Source organism: Rhagoletis zephyria, unplaced genomic scaffold, assembly GCF_001687245.7.
Source record: "Rhagoletis zephyria isolate East Lansing unplaced genomic scaffold, Rhagoletis_zephyria_1.1 Rzeph_scaffold_00553, whole genome shotgun sequence".
NCBI lineage: Eukaryota > Metazoa > Arthropoda > Insecta > Diptera > Tephritidae > Rhagoletis > Rhagoletis zephyria.
In genome coordinates this window covers 150665-170154 of record NW_016157637.1, presented here as the reverse complement: position 1 = coordinate 170154, position 19490 = coordinate 150665, and the positions used below count along the sequence as shown (strand labels likewise).

At 39.8% G+C, this 19490-nt stretch overlaps 1 protein-coding gene across 6 annotated transcripts in view; it reads right to left on the bottom strand.

Moving 5' to 3' along the window:
- Positions 1-19490, bottom strand: part of zfh2 (Zn finger homeodomain 2) — a 197173-nt gene that overhangs the window by 42040 nt on the left and 135643 nt on the right. The window lies entirely within an intron of this gene.

Here is a 19490-nt window from a genome sequence, read left to right as displayed (position 1 = left end):
TATGGCAAAGGGCATAGCTTTACAATCGACCGAGTGAGGATGCCGGTTTTGGTGCGTACGTCAACTACGCGAATATGTCCATCTGGACCGGGATGGGTCGCTTCGATGCGTCCAAAACGCCACTCAGTGGACGGCAACGTATCATCTATAATTAGGACGCATTCTCCAGCTTTCGGTGAAACTTTAGGGTCTTTCCATCTATAACGTTTCTGAAGGTCTTTGAGATAATCTTCCTTCCAACGGCGGCTGAATTGATGGTGCACAACTTTAACCCTTTCCCACCTATTGAGAAGAGACAAATTGCTATGGTCTACTTGCGGGAGAGACAAGAGTGCAGTTCCCCTTAGGAAATGGCCAGGGGTGAGGGCCGTGAACTCTGTTGGATCTTGGGAGAGAGCGGAGATGAGACGGGAATTTAATACCGCTTCGATCCTAACTAAAAGAGTGGTGAATTCTTCAAACGTGAATTTATGTGCTCCAGCCGTTCGTTTGAGATGTAACTTGAAGCTTTTGACGGCGGATTCGCATAATCCGCCCATATGAGGGCTGCCAATCAATGCCTTGGGGGAGTATTGCTTGACGATGTCTTGAGATACTTCTTGCAGGAAACTACAGAATTCCTTCTCTGTTGCTCTTTTGGCTCGAATGAAAGTAGTGCCATTGTCGCTCATCATTCTTGCTGGATAGCCTCGACGCCCAACAAAACGCGCAAACGCGGCGAGAAATGCGTTTGTTGTTAAATCAGAGCACAGTTCAAGGTGAACCGCCTTTGTTGTGAAACACACAAAGACGTAGCCTTTCACAATGGTGGAGGACCTTAGCATGGAGGCTTTTACTTGAAAAGGCCCAGCTAAATCTACACCGATGGTGGTGAAGGGCGGAGCGTAAGTGCAACGCTCGGGTGGCAACGCCGCCATGATTTGAGAGCGCGTTTGATGCTTATGGGCGGTGCAAGCTTTACATTGAAAAATGCACTTTTTTATAAGAGGCGTGAGTCGGGGGATGTAGAATTCCTGTCTTATCATTTGCTGCATGAGCCGAAGTTCGGCATGTAGGAGGAGCTCGTGGAGAAAACGAAGATAGAGAACAGCAAATCGAGATTTTTCGGGTATAATGAGGGGTTGGCGTTCATTATAGCTAAGAGTGGAGTGGGCCAAACGACCATTGACCCGGAGTAACCCACATTTGTCTAGAAAGGGGTTGAGAACTAGCAATGGGCTTTTCTTAGCGATTAGCACTGACTGCGATAAGCATGAAATTTCGAGGGGGAAGTAACGGTTTTGTGTTAAGGCAATGGTAGAGCTGAAATCATTGTGCGATAGGGACAATGGGAGAGGACCCTGTGCGGCTTGATTTCGGCTCATTAAGCGATCTAAAAATTTGAAGACATATGCCATAACTTTAAGCATGCGGGAAAAAGACGAGAAGCGATCTAAAACGTCGGTATCATCTTCGGCAGTGTGAAAGGCGTCGACTCGACGGACTTCCGGTGGGTTAATAGAGCGCGTATCGGAGTTTGGCCAGGTGTCCGATGGTTGGGTTAGCCATTCGGGCCCATGCCACCACAGAGAAGAGGAGGCTAAGTCGAGGGGTTTACATCCTCTTGTTCCCATGTCCGCGGGATTTTTGCTACTACGTACATGCCTCCATTTGGAATTTCCTACTAGATCAATGATTTGCGCTGTACGGTTCGAGACGTAGGTTTTCCAACAGTGGGGCGGTTTTTCCAGCCAGGCCAGGACTATTTCTGAGTCTGACCACATTGTCAATTTTCGATCCGAGAAACCAAGTTGCGATTGGACAGCTGAGGCTAATTTAGCTAAAAGGAGAGCCCCACATAATTCGAGTCGAGGTAGGCTAATGGTTCTGAGGGGCGCAACCTTGCCTTTTGACACCAGTAGGTGGGAAGAGACTCGTTCACCTTGTGTGGCTCGGACGTATATGGCTGCGCAATACGCTTTTTCCGAAGCGTCGCAGAAACCATGTAGCTCCATTTGTTGGCCTGGAATGTAATTGACCCACCGGGGTATTTGAATGGCCGAGATAGATTTCAAATTGTTGGCGAATTGCAACCATCTATGGAGGCGGAGGGGTTTGACTTATTCATCCCAGTCAGTTCCATCGAGCCATAGCTCTTGTAAGAGAACTTAGGCTTGAATCATTATTGGCGAGAGCCATCCTGCGGGGTCGAAAAGTTTAGCGACAGAAGAGAGAATTTGGCGCTTTGTGCTCGCCGACGAGGCTGATATGGATTCAATGGTGTAAGAGAAGGAGTCAGTAATGGCATTCCATCGAATCCCGAGGGTTTTGGTGGTACTTGCTTTTTCGAATTCGAGAAAGTTGCTATCAAGCAAGTCCTCCTTTTTTATGTCTTTGAGCAAATCCGGATGGTTCGCCGTGATCTTTTTTAAGGGGAAGCCAGCGGATTTTAGAGCTTGAATGACTTGGGAGAGAGATTTAGTTGCTGAGATGAGGTCATGACCTCCAGAAAGTATGTCGTCCACATATGTTTCGGTCTTTAGTATTGGCACCGCCAAGGGATGTGTTATTTTTACATCATCAGAGAGTTGGTGAAGAGTGCGTATTGCGAGAAATGGTGCACAATTTACACCGAATGTCACGGTTTTTAACCTGTAGTCTCGAATGGGGCTGCTTGCAGATGATCTAAATATAATTCTCTGGTAATTCTGGTGGTCTTTATGTAAAAGTATCTGACGATACATTTTTTCTACATCGCCATTGAACACAAACTGATACGTGCGCCATTTGAGGATTAATAGCATCAGATCGGGTTGAAGTGTTGGTCCGGTATAGAGAACATCATTAAGAGAGAGTCCGGAACCTGATCTTCGTGATGCATTAAATACGACACGTACCTTGGTGGTTCTTTTTTCGGGTTTGACAACCGCGTGGTGGGGGAGATAGAAGGAATAATATTTTCCTTCTGAGGATTTTTCATAGGAAGTTGTTTCTTCCATATGATTTAGGGTGAGATATTCCCCTAAGACATTATCATACAGGGGTTTTAGGTCGGCTTTTTTCTGAAAACTTCTCTCCATACTGAAAAATTGCTGGAGAGCTGTGGTGCGAGATTGACCTAGAGATATTTCCTTCGGGAAACTTGGCTTGAAGGGGGACTACGTAGCGACCTTCATGTGTGCGCGATGTAGTTGATTGGTATAATTCTTCACATAGCTTATCTTCAGGACTCGTGAGATTGGGGGTCGGAACTTCTTCTACCTCCCAGAACTTTCGCAGTTGAGATTCCAGTAGTTTGTTAGAGTTTTGTTCCACTTGAGTGGAGAAAGATACCACATGATTAGGGATTTGACCGCTCAAAATCCAGCCAAAAATGGTATTTTGTGCTAACAGTTTTTTTGAGATATGTTCAATGCCTTCCAGCATGATTTGCGGGATGAGATCGCTGCCTATCACTAGGTCGATTTGAGACTGGGAATGACAATTAGGGTCTGCTAGTTTAATATGAGACCACTTCTCGCGCTGTTCGCGAGTTGGCTGGAATCTTGGGAGTATTTTGGTCAGTTGGGGTAGCACAATTGCTTGAGCGGTGACTTTCGTAGCCAAGTCGGAGGAGACTAAGAGCAGAGAACAGATTTTGTTCGAAGTTTGAACTACTGTCCCGCCCATGTCGGAGATTTCAAAGTTCCTGCTTTGACATGGTAATCTCAGTTCGTTTTGGGCCTTAGAAGAAATGAAGCTCCGTTCTGAGCCCTGGTCGATGAGAGCTCGTAGTTCTCCTTTCTGTTCTACTGAGTCTATCGCTTTAGGGAGAAGGACTTTACTCTCATTTTCAGAGTAGTACGATTGTACTCTGGTTCCATTAGAACTTGACGGTAAATCATCTTGTTCTTCCGTTTCTTGTGGGGCTTGCAGGTTGGGGTTTGGCATATCAGTCATGGCTACCTGCGATGTGGTCCTTTGTACTCGAGAGTCTTGCCTTTTTGGCGGAGGGGCTGTGCTATAGTGAAGCACTGAGTTGTGTCTTTCTCGACAATTGGAGCAGGTTTGAGTACTTGGACAATCTTTCAGGGAGTGTGACTGAGAGAGGCAGTTAAAGCACATGTTGTTTTCTCTTACGAATTTTCTGCGATCTTGAACCGACAATTTACGGAATCTGTGGCAGTTCCACAATGAGTGCGAGGAATCTTTGCACATGGAACATTTATACATCGTACGCTGTTCTGTCACATGCGATTGGACTTGCGTCGATGATTTATTATGCGACTGTTGAAAGTGAGAAGGTTTGAAGGGGGGTCTGTTGTGCGGTTGAGGGGTTCTAAATAAAATGGAATTTTGGGGATTGGGTCTTGGTTTGGCTGGGCGCCATTGATCAACCCTTTCGACCACCTCATATCTAGTGGTTAGGAATTGGTTCATTTGGGACCAGTTCGGAAGGTCTTTCCTGGAACTGAGAGATTGCTCCCACAGAGCCACTGTGTTCTCAGGAAGTTTTGAGGTGACGAGGTAAATTATTATGGGGTCCCAGCTCTCTGTGGAGACTTGTTGGGTGGCGAGCATTTGGAGACAGTTATTCACTGATGATTGGAGCTTTTGAATATCTTTACTGTTCTCCACTTGAATAGATTTTAAATTCATGAGAATACGTATTTGGTTGTCAACTAATATTCTTTTATTCTCATAGCGAGACCGTAAGGCTTCCCATGCCAGATCAAAATTATCATCGCTCAGTGGGAATTGTTTCACTAGTTGGCCGGCTTTGCCTTGAGTCTTGTACCGGAGATGGTAAAATTTCTGAGCTTTTGTGAGTTTTGGGTGATTAATATATACCGCCGNTAGTTCTCCTTTCTGTTCTACTGAGTCTATCGCTTTAGGGAGAAGGACTTTACTCTCATTTTCAGAGTAGTACGATTGTACTCTGGTTCCATTAGAACTTGACGGTAAATCATCTTGTTCTTCCGTTTCTTGTGGGGCTTGCAGGTTGGGGTTTGGCATATCAGTCATGGCTACCTGCGATGTGGTCCTTTGTACTCGAGAGTCTTGCCTTTTTGGCGGAGGGGCTGTGCTATAGTGCAGCACTGAGTTGTGTCTTTCTCGACAATTGGAGCAGGTTTGAGTACTTGGACAATCTTTCAGGGAGTGTGACTGAGAGAGGCAGTTAAAGCACATGTTGTTTTCTCTTACGAATTTTCTGCGATCCTGAACCGAAAATTTACGGAATCTGTGGCAGTTCCACAATGAGTGCGAGGAATCTTTGCACATGGAACATTTATACATCGTACGCTGTTCTGTCACATGCGATTGGACTTGCGTCGATGATTTATTATGCGACTGTTGAAAGTGAGAAGGTTTGAAGGGGGGTCTGTTGTGCGGTTGAGTGGTTCTAAATGAAATGGAATTTTGGGGATTGGGTCTTGGTTTGGCTGGGCGCCATTGATCAACCCTTTCGACCACCTCATATCGAGTGGTTAGGAACTGGTTCATTTGGGACCAGTTCGGAAGGTCTTTCCTGGAACTGAGAGATTGCTCCCACAGAGCTACTGTGTTCTCAGGAAGTTTTGAGGTGACGAGGTAAATTATTACGGGGTCCCAGCTCTCTGTGGAGACTTGTTGGGTGGCGAGAATTTGGAGACAGTTATTCACTGATGATTGGAGCTTTTGAATATCTTTACTGTTCTCCACTTGAATAGATTTTAAATTCATGAGAATACGTATTTGGTTGTCAACTAATACTCTTTTATTCTCATAGCGAGACCGTAAGGCTTCCCATGCCAGATCAAAATTATCATCGCTCAGTGGGAATTGTTTCACGATTTGGCCGGCTTTGCCTTGAGTCTTGTACCGGAGATGGTACAATTTCTGAGCTTTTGTGAGTTTTGGGTGATTAATATATACCGCCGTGAACATGTCACGAAAAGACGGCCATTGCTCATAACCCCCATAAAATGTTTCCGTATCGCACGGTGGGACCTTTAAGCCGAAGCTAGAGTTTTCCAGGGGTTGAGACATACTGGGAGTAGGCGTGGTATTGCTGACTTGATTAAGAAGCAGGAGTTGATCACCAATCTGGGCTTTCGTATTTTCATACGTTATGAGGCATGACCTGTATTTATTATAAGCGGAGGCTTTGAAGTCCTCGGGAAGGTCCTGCTCCTCAGTCTCTATTACTAAATCATATGCGCTCTGTACTCGATTCCAAAAATTATCAATGTTCTTGTCNGGTATCTTCATACGTTATGAGGCACGACCTGTATTTATTATAAGCGGAGGCTCTGAAGTCCTCGGGAAGGTCCTGCTCCTCAGTCTCTATTACTAAATCATATGCGCTCTGTACTCGATTCCAAAAATTATCAATGTTCTTGTCTTTAATTTTTAGTGCAGACTCAGTATTGTCTTGGATTTGAGTTGTACTGAATCGGGTACAGTAATCCATTAAATTGTCTGTCTCAGAGATAAATTTAGGGGCTACGACTGACTGTTTGGGTTTCTTATTGGACCTTCCGCCTGCACGCGTAGCGCGTTGAGATTCAGCGGAAGTTCCTTGTTGCTTCTCATCATCACTCATTTTTGGACTTTTCGATTTAGCGTCACTATGAGGTGCGGCAAGCATTAACGAGATGACTTTAAATTTTATTTACGAGACGGAGATCAAAGAGAGAAGAGACAAAAAAATCTACTGCCGGTCTAAACTAGAGTTCTTGTGACTGAACGTAAATGGAGGGTTTCGCTATATATATATATGTAGATATATTTTTAATGATTCTTGCTAAATTAACGCAATGAAAGGCAATTACGTAATTGCGAATGCCACGATGTATAAAAAAGGGTGTTTGCACTTTGATACGTGCTACTGATAAAATCGCTGGAGAAGTTTTATTTTATTGTATTTTATTTTTATTTTTTTTTGTGGGTCTATTGAGGGATATAAGGGGACCGTTTCACTGTACCCGCACTGCACCGCATAAATATGTGTATGTGTGCCGAATTTGCCTTTATCTTAATAGCACTTTATATTATATAATGTATTAAATGTATATGCAATAATATCTATTTATGGGAGGGCTTATTTTGCACCACTGTATTTATGTATATATGTATGTGTGATTTTAATTAAATGTTTGCTGGGATGAATTCTCATGTAAATTTTCGTAGCTTATATGAGCTTATTTACTTTTGTTTTTAAGGGAATTTGATTTTAATATGTAAGTGGAATATGGGGAAATCACTGTATTATATACACACATATATACATATACATTTGTATGGTGCGTGCCAACGATGTGGAGGATTATTTATTTAATCGAGCCGTGGGCTGTATAGAATGCCTGTATGTATCTAATGGGCAGCTACAAAGTTCTGCTTTGACATACCTATGTACACGAATCTAATGTAAGTATTATTATGTGTGTACCGCACTAATGGTCAGTATGTAAATATGTACATATATACAATTGTGTAAGAGTGTATGTGTGAATAGTTACTACCCTGCAGTACGGGGGAGTGACTACAGGACTGCTGAATCGGTAGCTACCTGATAAACACCGTCAATTACCGACCGACTACTTGCAGTGTATTTCATCGATTACTTTTACAAGGCAATGTCCTAGGCGGTAGTCACCATCGGCTCTCTCTGCACTACCGGGAGTTACTAAAGTAGTCACTGGCGTGATTTATGGGCGCCCTCTGTCGTAGTTTTTCGCTATTCTGCTTACGACTGGTTCGACTCTGCACTACCATGTGCACTACCACGGGTTAATAGAGTAGCTACTTACCTAGGAGTCGGTGCAGGTGCGGTTGAAAAGTAGCGATTGACTCCAGCAGTACTGGAGGGTAATACTTGAGATTCGGTTAGTATGTATACACTAATAGTGTTCTCCAAGGGAAACTTGCCAAGTAATTATTTAATTGTACTTTATATAAATATTGTAATTGAGCCTTCTGCGTGAAGCAGATTCACATTTATTTATGTGGGACTGGATTTTATCAAAATTTTCCGAGCTGGAATTCGTATAAATATGCACTGTGCGTGTACATATGTACGTTTGCACATATACACAGTAGTTACCCTCCAGTACTGCTGGAGTCAATCGCTACTTTTGAACCGCTACTGCACCGACTCCTAGGTAAGTATCTACTCTATTAACCCGTGGTAGTGCACATGGTAGTGCAGAGTCGAAGCAGAATAGCGAAAAACTACGACAGAGGGCGCCCATAAATCACGCAAGTGACTACTTTAGTAACTCCCGGTAGTGCAGAGAGAGCCGATGGTGACTACCGCCTAGGACATTGCCTTGTAAAAGTAATCGATGAAATACACTGCAAGTAGTCGGTCGGTAATTGACGGTGTTTATTAGGTAGCTACCGATTCAGCAGTCCTGTAGTCACTCCCCCGTACTGCAGGGTAGTTATTCTTTTACTTTTGCGAAGGAGAAGAGAAGAATAAGTAACCACGAGAGCTGTGTATGTATGTATATTTTATATAGGTATTATATACTGGCTAATCGCGAACCGTTTAATTGTTTGGAGGGAAATCGAGAACAAGAAATGTACATATATGTGTACGGAAATTTTCTGTAACGGGATGAGAGCACCGTTTTTATAAATTTTATAAGATATTTCTTTGAAGAACAAAAATTTATGTATGTATGTGCGATTTTGGTTATCACTTTTTGTATGATTAAATGGGGTTAGTAAGCAATTCAGGTTCTTACTTACGGTTTAATTGGGATACTTTTTTTTTTTGTATATTCCCACGGTGCTGGCTCTTTATCCGGCTCGAAGGACCAGTGGTCAAGCCCTTGGGGATTTTCGGGATGCGGGAGGAAAGGTGACAGCGGCTGGATGGTGGCTTTCGGTAGAGCTCCGTTAAATTGCTGGCGGTGGACTGCTGATTGCCGGCGATGAAGTGGCGGCAGGCGGTGGAGTGGCTGCTGGCGATGTGGTTAGCTTGTTGGCGGTGAGACGGTTGCCGTGGGATCTGCTGGACGGAGGGTGGCTCCAGGTGTACGGCGATCGAGATTTGGTTGCTGGAGGACCTCGGAATTCGCGAGGCGGCCCTTATGCAAAATGCAGAATTTGCGAACAAAAAACACTACGGGATTTCGTTAACGTTTAGTCGCGCAGGACCAAGAGTTTATTTATAAAACGGTACAAAATTCAATTTTCTTTAGAACGCTTGTAAATGTTCGCGCAATATATATATATCAAGATAAAATTACAATTTACGAGGCGCAGGCAACCGCACAATTCGACGTGAGAGAGAATAATAAGAATAATTGTCAAAGCTCAAAGCGTCAAAAAGCAACAAGGTTGCACACCTGGCAGCTTTTTGTGATGTACGCGCAAGCGCGTTGCCAACGCCTTACAACATAGGTAGTGGTATTCACGCATAACCAGCTTATACATTTTAAATTCAAAAACGGTGAAATTCATTAAACTACAATTCAATTCAATCAAATTCATATGGACAATTAGAAAACGTGATTCAAATGCTGATGTGACTCGTTGGGCTCTACTCGCTTAGCCACCTATTCAAAAACTTTAAGCTTTTGTATATGTGAAGGCCAGACCCTTTCATTTGGTATCTCATTTTGTAATCCAGCCAACGGCGAAAATCTTTTACATTTTGAAGAGGCGGCAACCCTACTCATAAAAAATAATACACTATTGCACATGTAGAGGCTAAGTTTTTTCTTGTAACAGTGACGGTGCAGAACGGATGCCTACGCTTATATGATTGAATATAGTAATTTTTTATTAACAGGTGGCAACCCTATTAAAAAACATTAGTGCTTTTATAGAGGCCAATCCCTTTCATTTGACACCGCATCTTTTGTGTGGATCTTATAGTTTTTTAACAGGTGGCAACCCTATTAAAATTATAAATAAAAAAGGTCACTCTCCTGTACAGAGTATATTAGAGAAAATCTCGGCATAATCCGTTCAGTAGTTTTCGATATTACGACGTACAAAGAATCTCGGCTTTCGTTTATACTATGTATAGATAAAACAAAGTTGCTTACGTAATACCGAGCATAGCTCTAGAATGGATTGTCCTATGTGAACTGTCTTTTTTGTTGCGTTTTTCTCTGCCCAAGGAAAATTGATAAAATTTTCCGAATAGAAAATTCCGGATAAGTTGATTTTCCATAGATTTTGTACACGAATTTTTTTTATTTCTTTAACCTTGATCGTAATATTACCATTAAAATGGTTGTCCAGGTACAAAATTGTATCTATGCTAAACAATTATTTAGGTTAGAGTGCGTTGCAAATTATTACCGGTTCCATTTACAATTGCTGGATTTGAACAATGTATTATGGAATGTCAATTAAAAATAAAAAATCAGCCTTATTATGAGTTTCATTTTTCTCGAACTGGTTCACTTATCACTTTTCGTTTCGTATTCACTACGGGTGGATAAATAAATTTCGGGCGAATTTGTTTTCGGGTGAAACTTACAATAGATAAGGTTGAATGAGAATATTCGTTTGCGAATATGGTTCGATTGCTTCGACGATAGTACTTCTAGTGTTCAGTTTTGAGTGCACTCATCGCGAATTCATGCAGGACGACCTCAGCAGGAACCAGCTCATTAACAACTGAAACAAAAGCGGAATCCCGATCTGCATCGTTAAGTGAAAAGAAATACCGTGAATGTCTAATTACTTCGACATGGCGCGCCATAGAATAAATTTAATTTCTGTGTGTTACGATTGGTCCAGCAAATCACGTCTCTAATTTCACAATGCGTAAAACTTTCATTCTGAGACAACGGGATTGAGATCCGTAGGGGTCAAAGTCAAGTTACTACAGTTAACTCAACCTTCAGAACTCCTGAGCTCATTGCTTTATGGCGATTTACCATAATAACGACAATTCTTAATGAATGCCCACAAATGCATTAATTAGGCAGTTAAAGGATTTCATCTTAAATAAGTATAGAAACTCTAATACCGAAATTTATTAGCGTTGTGGGATAAACTGTGCTATAAAACGCCAGATCATTGGAAAATTGCAAGAATTTCGTCACGCACACAACGATTTCGTTAGGTTATTTAAAATAACAATGGAAGATATGCCTTCTGACGACCACAAAACCATATTTAGAGCAGATAAATGTGCCACTGGAAGTCTTTAAGTGAAAAGTTGGCGAAAGTGTGGTACTAAAATGTTCATACAAAAAATTAATTTTGGGCAAAACGAAGTTCGCCGAGTACGCTAGTTTTTTATAGTTTTCATACAGTGAAAATGGATATGCTGGCATGAAGTCATGATCAAAAAGACAATTAAAATAAAACTACTAACAGTAATGATAGCTTTTATTTAGAAAAGACCACAAATAAATAGAAAGTGGTTTAGAGTAAAAGTAAAACACATAAAAAATCAGTGAAAAGTTCACGTTCGGTCTTCACTGAGGAAAAAAACGCTTAGGAAAAATGAATATTTTTTATTTGATTACCGTTTAAAAATACTCATCTTTAAATATAAAAAATAGTAGAATTGAATATTAACGTATTTAAATCAAGTGAAAAGTGTTCAAAAGTTGTGTATGTATAATCGAAATATTCACTTCAAATACGCCCGTATTAAAATGAAGCATTTTTCACTGCACGGATGCCGATGGTCTTATGGGCTGTTTTTGCTTACGCGTAAAAGCACATTTAGCGCATTTAGCTCTAAATGCTACTCTAAATGTACATTTATCCAAAAAAAATTCGTCACCTAAATGCAACTAAATGCAACTCCATTTTTGCATTAAGAATCTAAATGCTAAAAGCAACCCTGTGATCTTCCAAAATTTCCACGATTCTATCATGGTTTAATGAGAAAAAGTGGCAACATTGCATTATCGAGTGTACAGTGGCTAGCTGCGTTTCAGTGATCGCCGATCGAGATTTCATTTATTATTTTACATTATTTGGATAAAGAAAAGTTAAGAAAATTCAATATCGATGTGATGCTGATAGAAATCTGGATCAATTTGTGATCAATTCTGTTTGTTTTGTTTCCTAATTAAGTGAGGAAATTTTAATTGACAGCACCGACAAATGAATATAAACATAAACAACTGGTCGGTCATGGTTAAAACGATTAAAATTTTTGTATTGAAGTTTTGGTTTAAAATTTATTTTTTCCTTTTCAGTAGGGTTTTTGCACATTATCTTCTGCGCGAGAATTGATCGTAATAGATACGGATCTGAATAAGCGACTGGAACACGGCTGTTTGTCAAAAGCATACGATTTCGAACTCGCGTAAATGTACATTTGCTAAATGCGATAGCATGAACGCTCTCCGAAAACATATGTTCGAAAGTGCTAAATGTTGCATTTTAAATGCAGCAAAAACGCTGCATTATAGCGCCATCAGAATGGCTACTTGTACGTCAATAACGGAGAAGTATGCAAAAGAAGTGGCGTAAGTAACGTAGAGATACGCCACAATGAAGTTGTTGCGTTGGCAAACAAAAATGAGCTGTTTGTTATGAAGGCATTCTTGGGGTTTACACAAGTCAATTTTGGAGATACATTAGCAGGGAACGGATTTTTAGGACCTAAAAACCTATAAAAAAGGCAAAATAAAGTAACGAAATAGGCTGGAAAAGGCAAAATAAAGTAGCGAAAAAGGCAGGAAAAGGCACTAGGTATTGTAAAAAAGGCAAAATAAAATAGCGAAAAAGGCAGGAAAAGGCAAAAAAAAAGGTATTGCAAAAAAGCAAAATAAGGCACTAAAAAAAGACAGAAAATACGAAGAACAATCAAAAAATATATTTCTTTAGAAATGTTTATATTACAAGTAAAAAGAGAAAAACTATGAACTAGTTTCATTATATGAAAAATTTGTACTTTGAATCTTTGAATATTTTGTCCTTTCGAGTTTCTAACTCATAAAACTTTAATCTGTATAGTTGTAGTAACATTGAACCACAAGATGCATTTTGAAGTTTTCTGGCAGCATTTTGATTCGATTTTCGCGAAGAAAGGCCTTGAATGTACTAAATGTGCGATCGACGTAAGTTGATACAAGGGAGCCCAATTTAAATATGGAACGTTTGAAACGTTCATATTATCAGGAATAAAGGCGTTTTCCTCGCCCTTTACAATTTTATCCACACCCCTTATTGTCTTCAAGCTTACGTTAGCTGAGAAAACGGCTTTGAATTTTTTCAACACTAATTTGGCAAGAGGTCCCTGCGCTTCTATAAGCCGCATGGGCATGTGTATATTTTTTAATCTTAAAAAAAAAAAATTGTAAATGCTATAATCACTTTTTTAAAGGTAGAAAAGGCAAAAAAAGGCAAATATATTAAAAAAGGCAAAAAAAGGCAAATATCTTAAAAAGGCGACATCAAATGTGTATATATGGAATCAGGGAAAGCTAAATCGTAGACATTCTTAATCGAATATACTCTATCTCTTTAGCAGAAAAAAGGCAATTTCCATAAAATCCGTTCCCTGAACATTAGCAATACATTCTAACCTTTTTACTAACAGACAGTTTATTGTCTGGACGCTTACCTTACTCAAACAATGTGACAACTAATACATATTCTCAATTGTCTTATCTTGTGTAAACACAAGGTTATACAAATGTCTGCAGTGTTGGACTTACTTGCGTGAAAAGTTGAGAGTTGGCCAACGTTTATTGGGTCCGTCGACGCAAAAGTTGGCAATCTGACGCTCTCTATGCAAACACAGATAGTCTACTCAGCTGTCAGTTTCATCCTTGAGCGGAACGTACGCTAAGTACCCATTCTGAAGGAGCCATTGTTTCCATGAGCTTGCAACTACAACATTGGTCCGATGCGTAATGTAATGTCCTTATAACGAAACTGAAGAGCACAGATGTGCGTTTTCTGTTATAGGAGAACCAAGAATTCTTGCTGTTTCGCAGGTGAAAAGTTTTTCCGTACATTGGGTGTTGTGACCTCTTGAATATCGTTCAAATGAAGCCATTGATATACCTACCGTGTTCTTTCTTGGGAGGATATTGTCGAATCTTTCATTGCTAATACCGTGCGACAGTCAATTTTACACACGAAAAAATCAATATATTCACAAAACTGGGGGCCAAATATAGTAAAACTGCGGTTTTAGTTTTAAGTATTGAAAATGTCCTTTTAAAACTTTATCCTGAATATCCTTGGAAATTTACAATATTTATTAAAAAAAGAATATATGTCAAGGACTAGTAACTACCACATCCTCGAATTTCGTTCTTCTAACTTGATTAGTTTTAGATAAAAACAATGTACACTTCTCTTTATAAAATATTGATAGTTACAATATACATAAATGATGAGACTGGAATCATTTTATGTAACCACGTGCGCTCTAAAAGAACAAACTGACCGTATGATATACCTACGGTTTAAATACTCTAATTGTTTTGTATACAAGGGCGTAGCCAGCCATTCATCTAGGGGGCAGGAGTTTATACAGAGGGAAAAAATGTTTTCAATTATAATTTTTATTTGTGTATATAAAACGAAATTTTTGGGTTCAAGAAAGTATAAGTTTTCTGGTAGCCTTTACAACGATACCATTTTTATAAAAATCGGTTAGTAATTTTTTGTTTAAAATATTTTTCTTTATAAAAAATTTAAAAGGACATTTTCATCATTTATTCGTCCTGGTGCAGTAAAAAATAATATTTTTTTTTAATTCTACAGAATTTTTCCTTTATACGTTATACTATATGTAGTTGGCTCCTAGTTTTGTGAATATATTGATTTTTTCGTGTGTTCTAAAAATTTTTGGTTTTTGTCGCACGGTGTAATTCGCCACTTGTACAATTCGTCTTAATATCCAGGCATGCGAGGACATATGTATATTATTTTGGTAAATACTTCTAATGCACCCGTGTCGCGTTGATGTGTCTAGAATATGGCTGACTTCCAAAACGTTCCAATACAATGTTTGGATACTGTTCTACTGCGGTATTTAAACTCTTTGCATATGCAGAGTAGCGAAACATTGCAACCATATACATTGCATATTTGGAATATTTAATAAAACAATAATCACCATTTCGGAATTTTGCATTTTTAAAACACCAATGGTAACCAATAACAAACGAAGCATCAACTTTGTTTCTGATGCGCTGATTGCGCTAGCAATGCGTTTCGATAACTTTTCGGAGGGTTTTGGAAAAGTGTACATTGACAACCAATTGTAGTTCGGCGTTATGGAACATTAAACTTTGTACGTATGCAATGAAATTGACGTTTTGGAAGTCAGCCTATCTGAATAACCTAAGGTTTCTCTGAACCTTTGAATTATACTGCTGAAATAACGGCCGCCCAGAGCAATTTCATCAAGCAGAGTTAGATGCAAGATCGTATTTAGGGAGCAGTGTTGCCACCACTTTTTGGACCAGCCGGCTAAATTGGCAAAAAAAACCGGTACCGAGTATCGATCAATACTTAAAAGTATCGGCTCAGCACATCACTACTGAGTCAAACCACGCCAACTGTGTCAATGAATTTCCATTGATTTTCTGGAAAGTGAAGACAATTTTGGGAATCTGTAGATAATTATAGAACAAAAATACGCTTTGGACGGTTTTTCGAAGATGCACTTCGTTTTTGTTTTTTTGGTATTATAAGAATATTGCAGTTTTTGAGAGAAAAATTCGTAACTCGCGACCCATTTGAAATTTGATGAAATTTTTTTTGAGAGTTGCTGAAGCTTTTCCCTTTACAATAGAAAGATTTGCAGAATAAAATTTGCAAAACAATTAATTCTTTATTAACAATAATTTAAACAATTGCAATTATTTATATATTCTAGGCCCCGATTGCAGTGCAATTTTGGCACAATATACTCTAAACTCTTGTTTTTCAGTTCCAAAAAGAAAAAAATTGGTCTTTCCATTTTTGACAGTCGCTATCATTTTTTTTTGTCACCTTTAAGCGTTGAGTAAATAGCTATTTTCATTTAAGCTTGTGTGAGTGATAGCATTTATACGTTAAATAATGTACGTACTTGTATAATACCTATATACCTATATTTCATACTAGCTATACCCTGCCAAGCTTTGCTGTGGCATATTCCTGTTACATGGATGGTAAATTATTAACGAAACAAAGCATACGTTTCATATGAGTTTGATTTTGTAATAAGTACTTGTGTGCACACAATATTTGTCGTGTTTTCATTCTCTGCATTGATCTTAAGGATATCTGGTTTGCCGACGCGGGAACACGCAACATCTAAGAACCAATCCGCATCTCACTCTAAACCACACTTTTCCAAAGCATAACCTTGAGCATTAGTGATTGTGATTCCGAATGTCAATCGAATTGGGAATTGCAATCTTTAAAATTGAAATGGTGTATCGGTCGGAATCATGAAATTCTTCACCTTTGAAAGGCCACGTAAAAATCTTTACTTACACTACGTTCTTCATCAATTTCTTAACTGCGAGACGCGTACCGTTGCGGAGTTTTAGCTGATTAATATTCCGCAACGTGATAATTGGCACACCTATTTTCAATTAAGTATGTGGGGCCACCCTTGGAAGATCAATCGAGTTCAAAAATTCCGTTGGATAATTAACTGATTCGTCTTCTTCCACAACGGTGTTTATCGACGCATATGTTATTGTTTAAGCGACTTATGCATTTCCCGCTTGAACAAAGAACAGCGAACACACAGACGCACTTGTTTTTAAACGTACTTCGCTCGTGTTTAATTGGGTATGCATTTTTTATGCAATTCTCAAATATCTCTTCGCTGAACTTAGTGAAGTGATAAGTCGCTGGCATTTTCAGCTATGGTCAACGCTAACCCAGCTTGGCTATCACACGGTGCTTTGAGCATCACCCACACTCCACTCCCAGAGTAATTTTTGGCATGGTATTAAGCTACTGCTTACAAACCACACTAAGGCTCTGCACGAGTGCATCCCTAGATAAATCCCAGCTCATTTCCCAGCAGCCTAAGGCAGCTAGAGCATGACTCCTCCAATGGAATCCCACAATGAATACACGGTGAAACAGTCACATCTTGCGCTACCGCTTCATCAGCCTGCCCGCATATCTCTCTCTCTCTCTCTTTCTCTCTCGCATATCAGGCATATGAAGTGCGTGGCTGATTTGATGTTCACCTATAAACCATACGGACTCATTGAGCTCGATACACAAACACTCGCAAAGGTAATCCCTACCTCCTCAACTACTCTAACTCGACCACAACTCTAAACCTGGGCTCGAATCGTCACATATGATAACGTATTACTCGTCACGTAAAAACCAATTTTTTAGATTATGACGTACGTGAACGTAGTCTTTGTCTCATTCAGCTTATACTGCCTGACGTATCACGTAATTTTCTTTCGTATGGTTTTCGATCCGTGAACGGATGTTACGATTTGAGCCCTGGTCTCCCGCTCTCCCTCAGCTAAACAGTTGTCACTTTGAATGCTGGGTTGAATAACATTAGTGGTGTTCACCAGAGTGAGCAAGTGGCCTGGCAGTCTGGTAAAAGAGCAGACCAGCTCAAGCAACGACTGTTGTCAATAACACTTTTATTTAGTTGATAGACATCCTTATTCTTCGCAGCGAGAATACCTCGTTCACTGAGCCTGTAATTAATTTTCTTAATTAAGAAACATTCTTTCCATCAGTTCTCCTTTCGATGTTCCTTAGTTACAAAAATCATCACGCAATACAACTCGTCTTAATCTCTCGTTAGCTGGCAGATTTCCGTTCCCAATATCCAGTACTTGTCGCGAAAATCCCTCGGCTGCAGTGTATATATGTATGTTCGTCTAGCCACAATGTTTACTATTTCTGGTAAGCATTTATCTAGTGTTAATGAAGAAATTACAGACAATGTTTGCGTAAAATCTCCTGAGGGCAACATCAATACATTCCCGAATGGTTGAACGTTTCCAAGCAAATCCCGCGACAATGGATCAAGGACCTCAAGCAATTTTTTATGTGTCATCGTGCACTGATCTCAAATAATTCGTTTACATTTGTGTACTACTTCTTCCATACCGGATGTTCTGGAAATATTGCAAGTAGGAGTTTTGATGGTTTATATGTTCAATGGCAGCTTAAGAGCTTAATTAGCAATGTTTCCACCTGGTAGCAATTCCAGGCGAAGCGATAGCTAAGGTTATGCAATTGTTTGAACGAACCGTTGCCGTAAATAATCAATCTTATTTGGCGCTGTAAACCCCTAAGCCATTTTGGCCGAGGTCCACAAAGAACGCCAGTCGTTTCTCTCTGTGCCAACTGACGACAATGGAAAATGCCCGGTGAAACCAAGTTCTTATCCACTTGGTCTCTCCCTCTTCCTCTGCTACCACCAGCGGATTGCGAGTTTAATACTTTCAGAACTGGAACGTCGCTTCCCATTCGAACGACGTGGCCAAGCCATCGAATGTTGTCATTGTCTAAGCTTCTGCGCCATATACCAGCATGGGCATGATGAGTGAGATATAGAGTGTGGTTTTTGTACGTCGAGAGAGAACTTTACTCCCGAATTGCCTATTCAGTCCAAAGTTGCATTTGTTGGCTAGAGTGATTCTGCATTGGATTTCCATACTGACATTATTATCGGTGTTAATGCTGGTTCCCAAGTAAACGACATTCTCTACTTTCTCGATATTACAACTGGCAATGTGGGTGTCAAGGCGGGACTGCTCTGACTCTTTGCTTGATGACAGGAGATACTTCGTCTTGTCTTCGTTGATCAAACCCAATCGCTTTGCTTCTTTACCCAACTTGGAAAAGGCAGGACAGACTTCGACGTTTTTGTTACCGATGTCATTGGTATACACGAGAAATTACACGCCCTTGTAAAAAATTGTTCCTGAGTGGTTCAGTTCTGCAGCTCTTATTATCTTAACACTTGCATCATGCGATCGTAAATGCCCATCTGAATTCGCTTTAATTTGGGAATGTTTGTTTGGGCATATAACAGGAGTTCACAATAGTAATAGTAATCATAATCATAATAATATTATCTGATGTTATTCAAAATTTCTTTACTCGCAATATACTTAGGCCAAAAACATAGTGGAGCGGCGAGCGAAGAGCATCGAGCAAAGCGTCGATTTCAAACGCATATGTATAAATGGGAGAGCCATATATCTAATACTTCTATATTGATAGTAACCATATATGTAATACTTCTATATTGGCAGTAAGCTAACTTCTCAATGTGTAAGCATTCCGAAATCAAAGCGAGACAGTCTAGTACCGTTTTTGTCAATGTGCTCACTGATAAATAAAAAAATTTCAGGTAAAAGTGTCACCGTTTTTGAAATATTTACATTTTTTCGAATTTAAAAAAAATCGTGCCTTTTCATGTGTTTTCTTTAACTGCAACTACAAACCGGGCAATACTTAGTAAATTTTTTATGTAAAATACTTCCAGATAGTTGCCTCTCCATACTCAAATGCAATGTAGTTAAAATATATTAAGGAACCATCATAAAATTAGGACTATTTCTGGATTTTTAACTTTTTGATATTTTCTTCCCCAACTTTGACTA